General features: G+C 35.3%; 1 protein-coding gene across 1 annotated transcript in view; it reads right to left on the bottom strand.

Annotated features, from left to right (window-relative positions):
* Positions 1 to 18,320, bottom strand: part of Cntn5 (contactin 5) — a 1,239,665-nt gene that overhangs the window by 167,944 nt on the left and 1,053,401 nt on the right. The window lies entirely within an intron of this gene.

Below are 18,320 nucleotides of genomic sequence, written 5' to 3'. Positions count from 1 at the left end.
GTAAGTTCCCTTGTTACCAAGACAGAAAAAATTGCATATGGTAACCACACAGTGACTTTTAAAGTTACACATGGCAATGGGTTATAACACTTTATTGACCGAAGTTAGGCACAAGGCCTCATCTGATTTCAAAATACTAAGGAAGCATAATCTTGCCATGTGTCTGGAAGAAAAATAACCAGAAATGAATGTCTCTGGTGATTAGCACTAATGCTTATTGTGTGTCTTGTACTGGACCAAACATGGCAGAAGATGCAAAATAAGTGTTAAGGCACAATCTCTGTAAAGTTGTAGGAATTCAATTTTTCACACAAGGACTACAGAATGCTGAAATTATATATCAAGGTATAATTATTGTGCATTTGAAAAGACCAATAAAAATTGGGAGAATTCTGTAACACATGGACAAGATTCAATATGGGTCTTAAAGAATCTATAGGGAGAAGTAAGTAGAAAGGGCTTTGCAGAAAGAAACAAAATGAATAATAGTGTAAAAATTAAAAGTATGTATAGTACATTAAAATATGGGAATAGATGAAATAGACCAGAGTGTGTAATATTTTTACTTAAGAAAGTTAATAAGGTTTGGAGAAACATGAAGATAACTCTGTTGTCAGTAGCCATCAATCAACAGTTCAGAGGAGAAGGTGCCATTTTCCTTGTGGTGGGAGGGATCTTGGGAATTTTGCTACAGATCATTGGGAAGGGGTTCTCAATTCCATCTGTTTTGTGGATCACGGAAACAGACAAATATATTTGTTCATTTTGCTTTTGATTACTTAATTTTTCTGGACAAGATTTGTTCTTTAAAAAACCAGAACACTTGGTATGCCTCTACTTCATGAACAGAGAATCCCATTTGTTTACAATAAAAATGAATTTTAAAAAATCAGAACACTTTCTTTTTCTTTTCTTTTTTTTTTCTTTCTTTTTACACAGCATAAGGTGAGGATGTGGGTATAAACCAGCAGAGGGGAGAACCCAAACTAGAAAGAGCAGCTATATAGAGACTTCCTTCTTTCAGTGCAAACAGCCTGAGAGATGATCTGGTTTGAACATGTAGGTCATCTCCTGTGCCCCACAGGACCTCTGGCAATATCCCCAGAACAACATGGATATGCAAGATCAACATGGAAGGGACTTTATACCCAGTCCCATCTTTTTTTTTTTTTTTTTTTTTTTTTGTGGAATGAAATAACCATTCTCTTTGTAAGAGAGATAATGATAATCCAATTATAATTGAAGGAGATAAATGCTAAATGGAGACAATCTAAACAGAGACCTGAAAGACTGCTAGCAACTTGCCTACTGAAAGGCTGGAAGTAGGGAAAAGATTTCAGTTAGATTCATCAACTATTCACCGAATAGTTTCTAAATTCTACTGTGGAATTTTCTTGGGTAGCATTGTGAATGTGATGCAGTTCCTACCTTTAGGAACCACAAGGTAAAGAGGAAGAGTTAGCCAACTGAACACATACTCAGTGCAATCAATTGTGGGAAGGAAATATAAGGAGCAGCCTGGAGTACAGAGAAGCTGCAGCTCACCAACATGGGAGGGAAGTGTATGTGGTTAGGGAAATCATCTCAGAGAAGGTGCCATCTCACTTGAAGTTTGAAAATGAATTTAGCCTCATCTTGATCCTGGTTTGGGAAGGGGATAGATAAAATGACCTAGGCATATATTGATTTTTTTCTAATTTTCTGAACTCTTACTTTTTTCACTTAAATTGCACATTGCCTCTGGATTGAATTTCTTAAATTATAGATCTCATATTATTCTTTAAAAAATTACTCTTTTTCTTGTTCTTCTCATGGTTTCCCATTGCCTACAATATAGCATACTCTTAAGTGTAGTTAAAGATCTCTACCCATGGCCATGGCTTCTATCATTTCCCACCCTGAACTCTATAGAGCTCCAAACTGTCTTGTAATGTACCATCAGTATATGTGTTTATAAATTACATAATTGTAATATAGACACACAGCAGGTACTAACATACTAGATATACTGTAAAGCAGATGATAATTAGAGATTGTAATGAAAATGAGATGTCAAAGTGAATATATTACGGAATTTTCTCCCTGCTTCACCTAATGGAGCTCACGCATATTCTCTGAACTGTTCAGGCCTCTTTTTGGAGACCACTGATCTACTCACTTCACACCACACACTTTCAATGGGTAGATTTCATCTTTTTATAATATGATATTCCTGAATTCATTCCTATCCTCCTTAGTTAGAATTATTCCTACCCTCATTTTTGTTTTCTTAAAAGTCCACCAAAGTATTTGTTGTATTTTCCCTTGGTAGAAAATAGGCAAGTTATATCACGCCTTGAGCACTACAGTTTTTGCACTTTTGAGGACCAAAATAAGGATTCGAGAAACAAAATTAGCTCAAACAATAAAAACAACTACAGTGTTGAAAATAATACACTGTAACATGGTAATAGTTGATCTCAACTCTTCTATTTTTGCAGAAAATAGTTATCATCATAAAAATATAAAAAATTTAACTGATGTATTAAACTTTAATTATCAAGTTATAAATATAAATTTTAAAAAGATTATAGCAAGAATATATAGACATTGAATTTAGGTACATTTTACTGGATTTTATATAATATGGGATGGGATACTTAAAAATAAGCAAGCCTAGAACTTACAAAAGTCTTAATGTTGTTCTGCTAACCATGAACATTGATCACTTGTAATGTGTCAGGCACGGTGCTAATTTTCTTCCACAAAAAACTTCTAATCACTATGTGAGCAGAGTATTGTAGTTTCATTTGCTCATGAGAAAACTGTTTTATTACCATCTCTGACCTTGTTCAAAGCTATTCTGCAAGTGGCAGAGTCCTGATTTCAGTCAGGCGCTTTGATTTGTCATTTTGGTCCTTCAGGATCTTCCTAATTTGTAACCATTTTATTGGTGGTCTTCATAAACAACATAATAACTAGTCTAGTGTTTTTCAAGTACTAAATACTCAATAAATGCAGACTGAATAAAGCACTAGACTACACTTTATAGATGAAGAAAATTGAGGACTAGAGCACATCAAAATCTTTTTTTTTTTTTTAAATGCAGTTGTGGATAGTGTGTTTTGATGACATTTATTAAGCATTTGCTATTTGCTAGGCCCTGTACAAAGCACTTCTGATCATGGACTTATTTTAGTTCTTACCAAGATCCCAGGATATATGATTACATTTGTTTGACAAAGAAAAGGAAGAACATTCAATGCAGAGAGGGTAAAATGGGCAGGGTTTTATAGTAAGCCTGCTGGATCCCAATTTATTCTTTACGCCACTATTCACTGACCTGAAGACATTTTCAAAATGAAGCTTTGCATAAGATCACATGCTTACTGGCAGCTCTGACCTACAATAGAAGTTGACAGAAGTGGAAACTCAAGGGTAACAAGACAAGACACATGTTCCTTACAGATGATGGAAATGAGAGAAATCCATACTTTTTAACCCGATCAGTAAAATCTTTAAAAAGCTAAGGGCAATACACACTCATGGAGGGCTGTGCTGTCACCATGCTCTTCCCTTTAGCTGGAAGAAAGAAGTGAGATGACCCAGAGAGACATGCATGACAGCTTTTAGAAAGTAAGGCAGAAAGCTTAAGAGCAGAAGTTACTGTAATTAATGGGCCACCACCCCTGGCTCTCAGCATCTCTGCAAGCATCCTAACAAAACTGCAGAGCTTTTTGTGCTGAGCCTCTGAATAATTACAGAACCTTCAGGTTCTGAAGGAAGACTAAGAAGGAAGGCAACTTCCTGTCAGCTGGATGCAGAAGGTGGCTGAGATTAAAACAACAGACTTGCCCTGTTTCTGAAGGCTATCTCTACGAGGATTTGTCACAGGCATATCAAACTTAACCTATCTAAGACTACACACATAATCTTTTTCCTCAAGTTGTCTTCCCACTTTGCTGTTTTCTATTTTACATGAATTTGCATGGAAGATTCTGAGTGTGCATATGCCCCCTTTTCTGTGATAATAACCATCATAAAATCTTTTATTTTATAGGTAAGGTAACGAAGCCCAGAGAAGTAAAGGTAAGATTTTTTTAAAAACTCAGGAGGTAATTTAGACTACTGACTCAAAAGTCATCACTTTTTCCCTTATTACGATTTGGTCAAGTCAGATCAATTCTACTGTTTAAATATCTCTTATGTTTGTTTGCTTGTTTCTGGCTTCTTGAAGAATCTAAGTGTGGTAGGCCACAAATATGAAATGGTTTTACTTTTTCTAATCACTATCTTTATGCTTTTTTTCTACCCCCTTAGGACCCTCAGGAAGGTCTCAGATTTTAGACAGCTTTCATTTGTTATAAAAGTAAAGCTTATCTGTAACTTCTTGCTCTTTTCCTATACTAACTCAGAGTTGTTAAGTGACACAGATCTCTCTTTCAAACTCTTTCTCCTGCTTCTCCCAGGATCCTTTCCTCCCATGTACATCAGAGTGGGGAAGAGAAAACTTGCAATGGATAAGAGGATTTTCTCATCCCAGTTCTGTTGTCACCTTTCTGGGATGTAGCTGCCACCCTGGGTAAAGCTGTCTGTATACACAGCCCCCATCAATCGCAGCAGGTATTCAGTTGCTGACTCGTGAGCACATCTGTCTTTGGAACGTCCTTACTGTAGAGTTCCCTGATTTCACCTACTCTTCATGCATCACCTCTTCTAAACTTTCAATTCCACCTCTGGCATTTTGCTCATGGAGTCCAGAAAGCTCTTACTTGCACCTTCTCTAAAGTCCATCCAGTACCATGGGGAATCCCATACTGCTGCCTTTCTAAGTGGTGGTGTTGTAGGGTTTCTTTTCTAGCTGCACCCCTTCTGTCTTGTCATTTTTTTTTCTAAATTTCTCTTCCCCCTGTCCAAACAGAGCCAGGAGCTTATTGGCATTTTTATTGTCTAAGTAAATATAAAATCAAGAATAAGATGCCAGTTCTATAATTTCCATAGGTGAGTACTTAAAGTCTTTCCTCTTTGAATTTGGGAAGGGTAAGGAAAATCCTAATAGTCCCCATGAAGCCAAGGTTGTAAAGAATGTCTTCCCCTCTCTCTAAGCTGCTCCTATGTTTAAAGGGGTAAGGAGAGGAGGGTGATGTTGGTGGTGAAAGCAAAACCATGCTGGGACAAGCAAAACGATTTCCCTCCCTGATTCTAGAGGAGTTCTCTGGTTCCTTAAATATTCAGGAGTTTATTTGGAAGAGTAGGTGACTAATGTAGCTCTGTGCTGACCTGTGGGTATCAAACTTAACATATTATTTCCATTTTCTTTTGCTACCACACCCTATTTGAGCTTCTCATCAGTATTCCTTTGCATTATTATAATTCTGCTACCTCTGACTTCAGTAGCAGGTCACACTGTTTCCTCTGCTTCCCAGTGTGGCTTATGCTGATGTTACCAACTGACTTAATACTTCTTCATCTCTCTACATTTCATTCAAGATGAAAGCCAAGCTTTTTATCATGACACATGATAGTCTTCAAAATTTTAACCTCTTGTCCTTTCCAGTCTCATCTCAAATTGCCAATGTTTTTAAAAGATCTATACCCATCCTAACTTCCATTCAGAATGAACTACATATTCTCTTCCAAATAATCGTTTTCACATGAGTTTGAGTCTTGAAGTAGTCTTCCAGTAGTCTTCCACCAGCTGGATGAGACTCCTGTTTTTCAGTCTCCTCTGCCTGGTAGATCTCTTCCCATCCTCTAGTTTTCATCTTACTGCTTGAATGGGTGATATTCCCTGATGCCCACTTACTATCTTTTCACCCACACAATTATTCTCCCTCTGTCCTCTTATACTTCTAGTACATTCCTCAGTCCCAGCCTAGCATATCCTAGTGTTTTTCCTAGACTTAGTGTTACATGAAGAAGGAAGGAAGCATCCTGATAACACAGTAAGTCATCAGCAAATGGTGAGAACTCAGATTCTCATTAGTTTATTTGAATCAATCACTGTAATTTAATGTTAATTAATTTATCAGACCTTATTTTTCTCCATTAGTGTCCATAATAAGAGCTCTGGCTATTTCACTAACTTGGGAAGCAAATAATAAAACAGAGACTGGGATGGCAGAAGGCGTTATGGGTTAACTTCATTTGATAGGATTCCAATGCTTGTCTTTGTTTTCACTGGCTAAGTTGTCTTTCATAATGCTATGGTATGTCTATTAACATGAACGTTTGTTTTCCATTGATAATACAAATCTATTGAAAATTTAATGGGTCTGTACTTTAAAAAACACAATTTAGAGTTAGACAAAAACATGTGTATTTATGACATTTCTTATATTTTATATTAAAGTTATTTTTCTCTTCTAGGTTCTTGAATAGTTTGGTAAAAGCCTGTTTCAACTAAACACATTTTTAAATTTTCTCTTGAAAGCATTTTGCTGAGCACTAATGAGAAATTGATCTCTCAAAGAGAAAGAAATTAAAACCAAACACGGTGAAGGTGGGTAAATGCTTTTAGAGTGACTCTGCACTGGATTCTAAACCTTTCCACTGAGCTGCTTCTAAAACTGAAAGATGCTGCAGAATTTGATATAGCTCCAAACTGAGAATGTTTTTTAGTAAAAAACATAGTTGAGGTGACACTAAATCATTTACCCTGTAGCTTTTCACAGTGTTCTGAACTGAATAATCTGTCATTTCACATTAGCTTGGACATGAAACCTGCCAGTATTTCTTAATGTAGACTAAAAGGAAAAGAACAAATATATATAAAGTATTGCAATCTTTATAACTTGTTGAATTTGTGTTAGCTTTTTGCATTGTTTATTCAGTCTGTTGTCTACATAAATTGTAAATATCCTAGGAACTAGGGATAAGTTATTGCTCTTCTGTAACCTCTAATGCCACAGAAATAGTATACAGGGCAAAACTATGAATTTTTGATATTCCCACCTGGGATGACATTTGTTCATTTTAAATTTTGCTGACCTAATTAGAAAGCTTGACCATGGCTAAGCTGTTTAATATTAACAGTCTTTGCTTTTTTTTTTTTTTTTTTTTTTAGTTCTCTCCTAGAGAACAACACTTCTACTGTTTAGCTCAAGTTTTGAACAGAGTCAAATCAACATCAGTTAATTGACTTTTATGTGTAGCATGAAGGGTAAAGTGCATTAGGAAGTCAGTACAAAAGCCCACCTCAAATCCCACTTGCTAATTGACCTTTAGTTTAATTCTTTGCTTCATCTCCCTCATCCATAAAATAAAGATTTTATGATACTTTTCACTTCCTTTACCCATCTCAGGCTACCTTTGGTGATTTCCTTTCTATGTTACACTAAAAGTAAGCCCCAGTGAATCAGTCTGTACTTTTTTTCTTTGAAGTTGCCTCAAAGATTCTCTCTTACCAAGATCAGTCTCAGGATGAGACAGACCCCCCATTTCCAATTTGTACTCCACCATCCACAGCAGGGCACTGCCTCTTCCGTGGAGGGCAAACAAGAATATAAAAGATTCCTCAGAGTCCTTGAGATATTCATTGATCCCTTTTCACTTATGTGAAACACCTGGCTAATGACAAGAGTTGAGAGCTAATTTGGGTGGTAGGGGATAACCCTAGGTATTCAAAAAATTTTAACTCAGTATTGACAAGAGCATATGAGGAAATCAAGCATAAGTTAAATTTTTTCAGTTGAGTTTATGGCATAGGCAGTTCTACAAGTAGATTTTGAAGAAATGTGAAAGTATTGTCTGGATAATCTAATCAAAATCTATTTTTTAAGCATCTTTTTTTTAAGTATACATACAGAATACATCATTTGTGCATTTGGTTTCTTTTAATAAAAGTTATATAATGCAAAAAGCTTCAACATAGGTTTTGATGTAGATAAACCCTGCCACAGAGGGACTGAGTGACATTGGGCAAGTAATTTAATCTCTCTGAAATAGTCCATTTGTAAAATGCAAGATGATAATATTTATCTGGTAGTAGTAAGAATTAGAAATGTATTATGTGGTTATCATTATGCTGGGACTGATCTTCAACATTGAAATCAATAGCTCCTCATTGTGGAGTGCTCCTCTGGGTCAGGCACTGAGCCAAGTTCTCTTAGGAAAGTTGGAAGCAGCCTATTAACATAGTAACAGTAAGCAAAGATGGAAAGGATAAGAAAAAGGTAGCCATTCACAATTTGGAAGAATATTCTTGTCAGTGAGAATACTAGATACAAAGGTCATATGGCTAGAAAGATTTGGACCTTAAGAATGGAGAGACAGCCAGTATGAACAGAGTATCCTGAGTGAAGGTAATAGTGTATGAATTTGTATTGAGGGAAAAATTTACGTAGATTAGCCTGATAGTTTAAATCCACATTAGCATGGAGAAAAAGAAAAAAAAATTTAGGTGAGAATAATCTGAGTTGTGAGTTCAGGTCTTGTGATATAAATAGTATTTCACTTTATGTGGGAGAAAGATTTGGGTCATTCTTATCTTTAAGAGTAATAATGCTTATGTGATATTTTACATTAACAAACAATTAAAAAACCCATAATCCTATATGGGTATTTAAGTTGGAAGATCACCATTTAAAACAGTGTCTTTACTTTTGGCACTCTAAATAGAACTGGTTAGTTTTTCTTTTTAAAGAATTTTAAAAATTTGTCCTAATTAGTTATATATGACAGTAGAATGCATTTTGATAAATCATATATTTTTCTGATTGTACATGCTGTAGGTCACTCTTTATGGAATGCTGACACCTCTGGACTCAGCTTAGTTACTAGTTGAAGTGCTTTTGATTCACTGAAATATTTGTTGAGCATCCATCTATCATGCATGTTTTACATTTTTTTCTCAGAGAAGGAAAAATATTTTTTTCCAGGTAAAATTCCTGTGCTATCTTTCAGTTCCTTGAGTGGAAAAATACAGTACACTGACATCAACCATAAGGCTGTCCATCTGCAATTCTCCCTCACCACCATTGCTGTATTTCTTGTGGCTTCCCAACTGATATCCATCCTTCAGTGTAAGTGTCCCTTCCCCTGAAAAGTTCTAGTATTTTTCTGCTTTTTTCATTACACATATGCATAGAATCGAATTCTTTTTTTCAAGAAAGAAAAGCAACTTAAACCAATTTGCTGTTATTAATCAATGTGATATTTATTAGAGTTTGGCTTCCACTTTATAAGTTCCATGTGGGCAGTTCCAAGTCTATTTGTGTTCATCACCGATTCCCTCATTTTTCACAAGGCACAGTATCAGATTAAGTGTCAGCAAAGTATTTGGTGAGTGGATTAATGAATGTGGGAATGAGTGAATTATCTTGAGCAAATATCGCACATTGCTTAATGCATTGTGTCAGCCATGTAATTTTTTCCTGTGCCTATTGAAGGTTTAATACCCAAAATATGAAGTTTTATTTTTATAGAGAAAAAAAAAAACTACTATCTCCTTCACATAGTATGTCTTAATTTTCTTTTATTGTGCTTTCAGAGAGTGGTTAACATTATTTTCTTGATTAATTTTGATGAATACCTACTTTAGTGTAGTGTTTTAATTGGACTATGGAGGCAGGGTTGGAGCAAGGAATACCACTTTTAAAAGGTTAAAAATGACATGAATTTATATGGGAGCACAATTAGGAATTCCTTTATGAAAAAGTAAAAAAAAAAAAAAAAACCTGGAAATTAAGACACTTGGGGTCTAAGTATTTTTCCGCCCAATTGGCTGTGTGCCATTAAGCAAGTCATTTCACTTAGAAGCAATTTCTTTGATCTATAAAATCAGAAAATTAGTCTAGGTGGTTTCTAATGTCTCTTTCATTTCTTAAGATTATAGCATTCTACAGCTATAATATTCCATTCAGAAACCCCAAGGAGAAGAAAGATCTTTGTTCTTCATTTAGATATCTGACCAAACATGGAACGTATTGGGTAAGCCAATTTTCTGAGATACCATTAAGCAAGTGCACACAAATTGAGGTCATTGACACAAAGTTAATAACTCCTTCCTTTTTAGTGACTGTTCTGGTTTAGATATGGTGACAGACAACTAAAGGTGGGAGGACTAAACTCTTTTTCTCACTTATTCTAAAATATTCTTACAATATTTCTGCTTAAATAAGACTGGGTTAAGTTTTTCAAAAAATGTTCTTGACATATTGCCACCAAATGAGTTACAGCCTAAGTGGAAATTTATTCCTTATTTGGAGGCCAAATATAGTTAGGAAGGACAATGCTTACCTTAAATAGAATGAAATAAACAGCAGAATTATTTACGTATTATCAGGAAACACAAAGTGCCTTTTAGTGAAGTATGCTTCTTTAAAATTGGTAATTAGGGTTTACATGGAGCATCTGCATATTCTCAGAGCAGTAATCATCTACTAAAATATTGTCATTATAAGTTTCATAATAATGTCTGGTCATGAAACCTAATCTGTTTTATTGTGTTCGGCAGTACATAATATTCAGCAGAAATAATAAGTCTTAACACCTTATAAAAATGACTAATTACTTTTTCACTCCAAAAGCATCAGAGTTTCTTTTTGTGCACCATATGACATTTTCTGGTTAAAGGGATTAATGGACTCAGAAATGCTACTTTTGATTTGGTAGGACAAATTAAATAGAATTGAATCATTCAGGAGTTACTAACAATCATTTAAAAGATAAATAGGAACAAGGGTTACAATTGAAGAGTGAGTGATTGCCACAGTAAGCAGTCAAGGAGTCATTGACTTTAGTTCATGTATTTCATAATACAATGTAATATAGTGATATCGACTTTAAAGTGAAGGCTCAGAAGTCAAATAGGCTTCAATCCCTCCATATTCCCTAGCTTATGATGCAAGCAAATTCCTTAACTATTTTAGCTTCCATTTGGGGACATAGTAATCTATCTATAATATTACCTCTCTCAAAGCTATAAGGAGTAACAAAAGGGAATACAAGGTGATTAGCTCTTTGCTCAATACCTAATACACATTCACTACATGGTAGCTGTCATTGATAATGAAATTGTAGCATCTTAAAATGCATGGGGCCTTATTCAACTCCCTGCCACAGCAGGAATTACTCCTATTGCTTATCTGATAGAGGATCATTTGACTTTTATGTTTACACATTTTCAAGGGCAGGGAACTCACTATTTTGAAGGTAACCCATGTAATTGTTGAAGAGTTTTGTTGCAACTTTCTTAGTCATAAGTATGTAATTGGAGTTTTTGTAAGATAACATTTTGATAGATGTAGTTCTTTACAGTTCACAGAGCATTTTTGATACATTATCTCATTTGATACAATAACCTTATGGGGGAAGGTATAGTCCATTCATTCACTCAGTATTTTTGAGCATCTGCCATGTGACAGAAACTAACACAGGGGGCTGTCATTAATCTATTTTAATACAATCAAGGCACAAATGGCATCATGACCTTTATATTCTTATTTTAGTGAAAGTCAATCATAATATTTATAATATAAATTTAATAGATGAGAATTTGGGTCTCAGTTTCTTTCATAATATCTCCCTCATTGCTGCTTTGAATTTCTTCTGTTATTCTTGCCACCAGATCCTCATTCTTTTCCTCCTATTTATTTTCTTACACTCCTGCTTTTATCAGACTACTTCTTGACTGAAACTCATCAATTAGAAAATGAGATTGTTCATGGATTGCTTGAAAGAGGAAAGATACATTTATATACAATGTTTTAGCATTTTGTGACTTCATGTATATCTTACTAGATTCTTTAATATGCAGTTAGAGATGATCGAATCATTTTACAAATCAATTGGGAATTTTGAGTATGTGTGCAAGGAAGTAACTAGGTAACTTAAAAATTCAACCAGAATCTTCTGGTTAAATTCTCTGCTGTTGTCACTATTAAATGACCATTTTGTGATGCATTTCTACATAAATTGTATTAGTGACTGGTTACTAAATTATCTAGTATAAGTTTGTTTGGCAGTGCTGAGGATTGGAGACAGGATTGCCCATGCTAGGCAAGTTCATTAAAATAATGAGCTATCCCATTATTTTAATCAGTAGTCCTCCCATTTTCATTCCGTCTTTGACCTTATTCGAACAAGGTTTAAAGGCAAGTTTATTACTTATGATATCTAAAATTTCAGCAATAGGGAAACTGGTGTTTTTGACACTTATTTTGGGACCTCTCTCGGATATTCTCTTATGCATGTCCTCCATGTTTTCTCTACTTCATTTAGTTATAAAGTATGATTTTTTTCATTTAATTGGATGTTTATTCAAATTAAATAGGGTGATATTAGGAATGATAAGTAGAAAAAGAAGATACAGCTACCATTTTATTCAATTTATGTTTCAATTTAGAGCACAGATACAGCAAATAATAATCCAAAGCCTAAAAAATAGTCAAAAGACTGAGAAATACAGAGTTATAATAAAAGTATGTGTTATTGATTAGCCACTTTTGGTCTCCTATTTATATTCATTCTGTTGTTATCAGAAATAGACTTTTCCCTTGATTGTACATGTTGTCAATGCCATGTATTCAACGTAGACACTGATACAAAGTTTCTAATTTAAAATTGAATAAGGGTCTATGAATATGCATAGCAATGTGTACAGCAGTCTACAGGGGTTGTTTAAGACAGTAGACTGGTCCTAGTCCTGGAGAATGTGCCAAAATTATCCTTGTTGGGACTGTGCACTTGAATTAGGCAGCATGTGGACCTTGGGCAAGTTATGAACTTCTCTAAACTGAGTTGATTCATTTGTTGAATGAGAATAATAATAACTCCTTATGTCTATTTGGGGGTAAAAATGCCAAAAAATATAAGCATATGAAATGCTTACTTTGCAGATAATAATACATTGTAATGATAATGACTATTTTTACATACAAAAGTCCTTAGGGATAATGGAAGATACCAGTGAGGTAAACTGTTCCAAGCAGAGAAGACTAAATCAGAGAAAGTGAAATAAATATTCAATAAGCTGGACAGAAGAATCTTTGTAAAAGAAGGTAAAGAAGTATAAGGTGGTCAATAAGCAAGGGGATTGAATTCAAGACAGGAGCTTATAGAAGTAAATTTCAAAGCAATAATATTAGAAATTATTTATTGTATTTTTTAACTTCAGGGAAATAGTTTCTCAGTAAGTACTAGTAGTAATAATGTCCAGGGGAATCCTTCCTCTAATAAATATTTTCATAGCTATATTTATTCCCTTCATCTCTATCTTTGATATATAAAATATCAGACCACTAACATTACAATGAGAGTATTCTGTACTATGTATTACAACTTAAAAAGTATAATTTTTATAATGAAACTTGGAATGTACCTCAGTTCCTTATTTTGTCTTTTTTTTGGTACGGAGTATTGAACTTGGGTACTCCCAGCCCTTGTTTGGATTTTATTTTAGAGACAGGGTCTCACTGAGTTGCTTAGGGTCTCACCAAGTTGCTGATACTGACTTTGAACTCCTGAGCCTTCTGCCTCAACTTCCTGAACAGCTGGAATTACTGGTGTGTGCCACCATGCCTGGCTTGTCTTATTTTTAGTTTAAGATATTTCAAACTAATTTAAAAAAAGGGTGATCTAGCTAATTCTAATGTGGACATCTGTAGTTTTCAACTTGTTGAAATATCAAATAGTATAAGAATTTTGGAAAACAATTGCTGCCTAATGCTTTACAAATAGTTTCAGAACTATACACACTCACATATTTCTAAGGCTGTAGGAGGCATGAAGACAATTGAACTCATGTCTTATTTACACTCCTTTAGCTGCTTCTAGTGAGAATAAAACCTCATTTAGTATTCTAGAAAGGAATTGAGTTATCTGGCACTCTGACTTGCAAAGCAGCTTAAGTACCATCTATCTTTCTTTCCTGATGAAAGGAGAAATATTACCTAGTAACTGGGGGAAAAAAGGCAGTTACCAAGAAATATGCATTATATTCAAATATCTTATTACTATTAATATGAAGGGGAGAAAGTATTTGTTCCATTAGTACCCAATACATGCACTGCCATTGAACATTTTATCTCTCTCGTTTTTGTCACATTTCTGATGCTCCTGGTTATGATTTTCCTTAGGGGGTAGTGATCATAAGCCTAATCTTTGTGTGAATAAGATACAAATAACAAGGTAGGGGAAACAATGACTTAGGTGGATGCCTAATATTGTAAAATGCATTAGACTTGGAGGAAATGTAGCAAAATAATACATTTAATTTTTGAAAAGTAAACAAGCCTTCACTCATGTAGCTAATAGCTTCTGTTAATGAACACTTTAAATTGTGTACAATTTATGACAAAAATTTCTCTAATACAGTAAGTAATCAAATTTTGCCCCTTGGAAGTTATGTTTAAGAGAAAATAAATTGTAATTAGCACAAAGGAGAATTAAGGTGGCTGAATAATCATTGATTGGGCAAGGAACTGCTAGAATCTTTAACATGGTGTTCATATGCACCAGGCATTATTCCAATTTATAATTCTTTGACCTCTCATACAAATGTTAAGGTGGGCACTTTTAGTTTTTGGATGCTGTAGATGAGAAATCCAAGAAACAGGGAGTAGATCTGGTGGTCCAAGACTCTGGTTCCTGAGCCCTGATTCTCCCCTACCTGGTAAATGGGGTGGATGGTGTTCTCCTATCCAACATATACATGCAAATGGCTCAGTTTTCATTTTCTATCAGAGATGATAACCTCTTTGACTTAAAGAAATCAAGAGAATTTGAGCAGTTCCAGACAACGAGGTATTTAGGGGTTTCTTTTAGGGAGTCAAGGGTTAAATATATCTATACACTGGTCTAAAAAGGACAGGTTTCCACTTTTACTGGAATTAATAACCATTTTGCTTATGTTTATGTATTTCATACATATTATTTCAATTTATTCACAATTCTGTGTTGTTTTTGATATACAATTGCCCTCATTTTGTTAATGAAAAAAAATTATATGGCAGAGAGAGGACTCAAATTCAGTTCTTAGACTCCAAGTCTGGAGCTTTTCTTATTGACTTCTTGAAATCTCAGATAAAATCTTTGCCACTCATACTTCAGATAGAGCACTAATTTCCAGAACATATAAAGAACGCAAAAAACTCTACACCAAGAATACAAATAACCCAATCAACAAATGGGCTAAGGAAATGAACAGACACTTCACAGAAGATCTACAAGCAATAAACAGATATATGAAAAAATGTTCAACATCTCTAGTAATAAGGGAAATGCAAATCAAAAGTACCCTAAGATTCCATTCTCACCCCAATTAGAATGGCGATTATCAAGAATACAAGCAACAATAGATGTTGGCAAGGATGTGGGGAAAAGGGTACACTCATACATTGCTGGTGGGGCTGCAAATTAGTGCAGCCACTCTGGAGAGCAGTGTAGAGATTCCTTAGAAAACTTGGAATGGAACCACCATTTGACCCAGCTATCCCACTCCTTGGGCTATACCCAAAGGACTTAAAATCAGCATACTATAGAGACATAGCCACAACAATGTTCATAGCTGCTTAATTCACAATAACCAGATTGTGGAACCAACCTAGATGCCCCTCAATTGTCGAACGGATAAAGAAACTGTGGTATATATATACAATGGAATATTACTCAGCCATAAAAAATAATAAAATTATGGCATTTTCAGGCAAATGGATGAAATTGGAGAATATCATGCTAAGTGATATAAGCCAATCTCAAAAAACCAAAGGATGAATGATCTCGCTGATAAGCGGATGATGATTCATAATGGGGGGTGGGAAGGGGGCAAGAATAGAGGAAGGAGGGACTCTATAGAGGTAAAAGAGGAGTGGGAGGGGTCGGGGGAAGGGAACAATAACAGAATAAGTAAAAAACTATTACCCTATGTAAATGTATGATTACACAAATGGTATGCCTCTACTTCATGTACAAACAGAGAAACAAGATGTATCCCATTTGTTTTCAATAAAAAGAAAAAGAAAAAAGCTGAATGTGTAAGAACAATGAAAAAAACATTATTTATGTAAACTTACTTATAATACTCTTTTACTAATAAAAACTTTTAGTCATTGCCCAAGAAAATGTATTTCAGCGTATGATAAAATTTACGAAGTGCAATATATGACTATTTTACTGAACATTGATACATACAACTTAATATCAATGTCAGTTAATTTGCTAGAAATGATCTTCAAATATCTTACTCTCCACAGTCTCATTTTGAATATACTTATCTCTGCAGGGGTGGAACATCTAGCTGGGGTTGTGTCTAGTGAGAGAGCTATCCACAATCAGTTTAGATAATGCCACTAGCTACCACTCTATTTTGTAGATCCACAGCTTCATTTTCCAATCTTGTTTCACAATAATAATTATTTTTATGGATTATCTACCAAGGATTTTTAGAATCAGTGGCCTGTGAACATTTGAATGAAATATATTGCTCTATTATTCTATAATGTCTATTTCACAGGGTTGTGGGGTCTAAATCAGAACTTATATGTGGAAGATAGTCTGTCAACTCGTCAGGAGTCAATCTGACTTCGATCTGTATAATGGTCATTCACATCTAGTTACATGATCTTGTGAGTATATAATTAAGTCACTTGATCATCATGTTAGGTTAATCAAATGTTACTAGGTACTAGACTTGCAAATACTATTCTGCATTTCATAGTAGGATGGAAAGATGACATGAAGTAATTCATTGAAGGTGTTCAGCATGGTTCCTGATGTATGGTACATGTTATTATGAGGCTTTAATGGTTAATCATTTATTAAGGTACTATATAGCTGATTTTGCCCATAAGTAGAAGTTAATTGAGATTCCTAATGGAACTCTTCTCTGATTTTGGAGAAGTTCATTCCCAGTAAAAAGTAAAGTTTATGTCCAGTGAATTTGCTAAATACAGTCCCTATTTTAGTGGTCTTAGACCATATATGGCCAACACCATTCCTTGGGACTCAATGTGAGGCAGAACATCATGGCAGAAGAGTGTGGTAGAGCAAAGCAGCTGGGAACATGGCACAAGGAAGCAGAGAGAGACTCAATCCACTTACCAGATACAAAATATATACCTCAAAGATATGCCCTAATGACCTACCTCCTCCAGCTATACCCTATGACCTAGTTAATCCTTATTAGGGGACTGATTCACAATTGAGTTCAGGCTCTCATACCCAACAATTTCACTTATAAACCTTCTTGCATAGTCTCACACATGAGCTCTTGGGGAACATCTCACATCTAAACCATAACAGTCTTATTCTTCTGCTTTCATTCTCTCCTGTTTTGTTGAAATTACATTTCTACTGGAAGTCTTATCATTTTTCTTCATCTGTTAGGAATACATATATGTGATAAAGTAAATACATGACAGAGTACCCTCTGTGGTGAAACTTGGTACTTGGTAGAAATTAAAGGCCCTGTACATAAGTCAGAACTCAAAAATAACCTCTAGAACTGCCCTTCCATCACACAAAGACCTGGGTACCAGAGGGACAGATATGAGTTTTGGTCTACATCATTTCTAGGCACAGAGTAGGCTTTGAGCACACCTATCTTCTAAGATTATGCAGACCTCTATGGCTGTGAGACTTAGGGATGACTCAGCTTCATGTCATCCTTGGTAATCAAGGGACTATCTCCACCACTAGCTCTTAACCCAAAGTGGTACAGCTCTTGTGGGTGCTAGCAAATTGGATTCTAGAACTGCCCTGGCACAAACCTGAACCCCAGTGGGACAGACTCATAATTTGACTTGGTGGGCCTGAAAGTATCCCTGAGACTATAAAGGTCTTTGGATTGTGATATTCAGGCATGATCAACCTTAGTATTGGTCTATATAGCCCAGTGTCTGCCTCTACAGCATGGTGTAAGACTCCATTTTCTGGGGGTAGGGTCAAGACGGTAAGCACAAGACATTGCTGTGGAACTAAGTGTTGGGTTGGATAAACCTAATATTAGGTAGTAATATCTTACTAATCCCCATCTCTGCCTGAGGATTGGTTTGCTGGAACTTCTCTGGTTCAGTGAAAGACATAGAACCTCAGTTTTTTTGACTTCTACTTCAGCTAGCATCACTTGTAGCTCATTGCTCTTGTGCTCTGAGTTTACTTCAGTAATAGGCAGCCCATAGCAGTGTGGGCCTTGGCCATCCCCCAATGTTGTGCTGGTCTTGGCAGGATCAAGGTGTGGAACAGCTTGGTGGTCACAACTGTGATATAGGACCCTGGTGCTATTTCATCCATAGTAACTTTCCAGGGCTGAACTGAATTCTACACTGCCTGATCACAAACCTGTAACTATGCATCAGGATTACATTACCACAGGGAGAGACTTTTGAGGACAGTCTACTCTT

Source organism: Sciurus carolinensis, chromosome 11 (assembly GCF_902686445.1).
Source record: "Sciurus carolinensis chromosome 11, mSciCar1.2, whole genome shotgun sequence".
NCBI lineage: Eukaryota > Metazoa > Chordata > Mammalia > Rodentia > Sciuridae > Sciurus > Sciurus carolinensis.
Note: the sequence above shows the minus strand (reverse complement) of the source record. Positions and strands in the feature narration are given on the sequence as shown.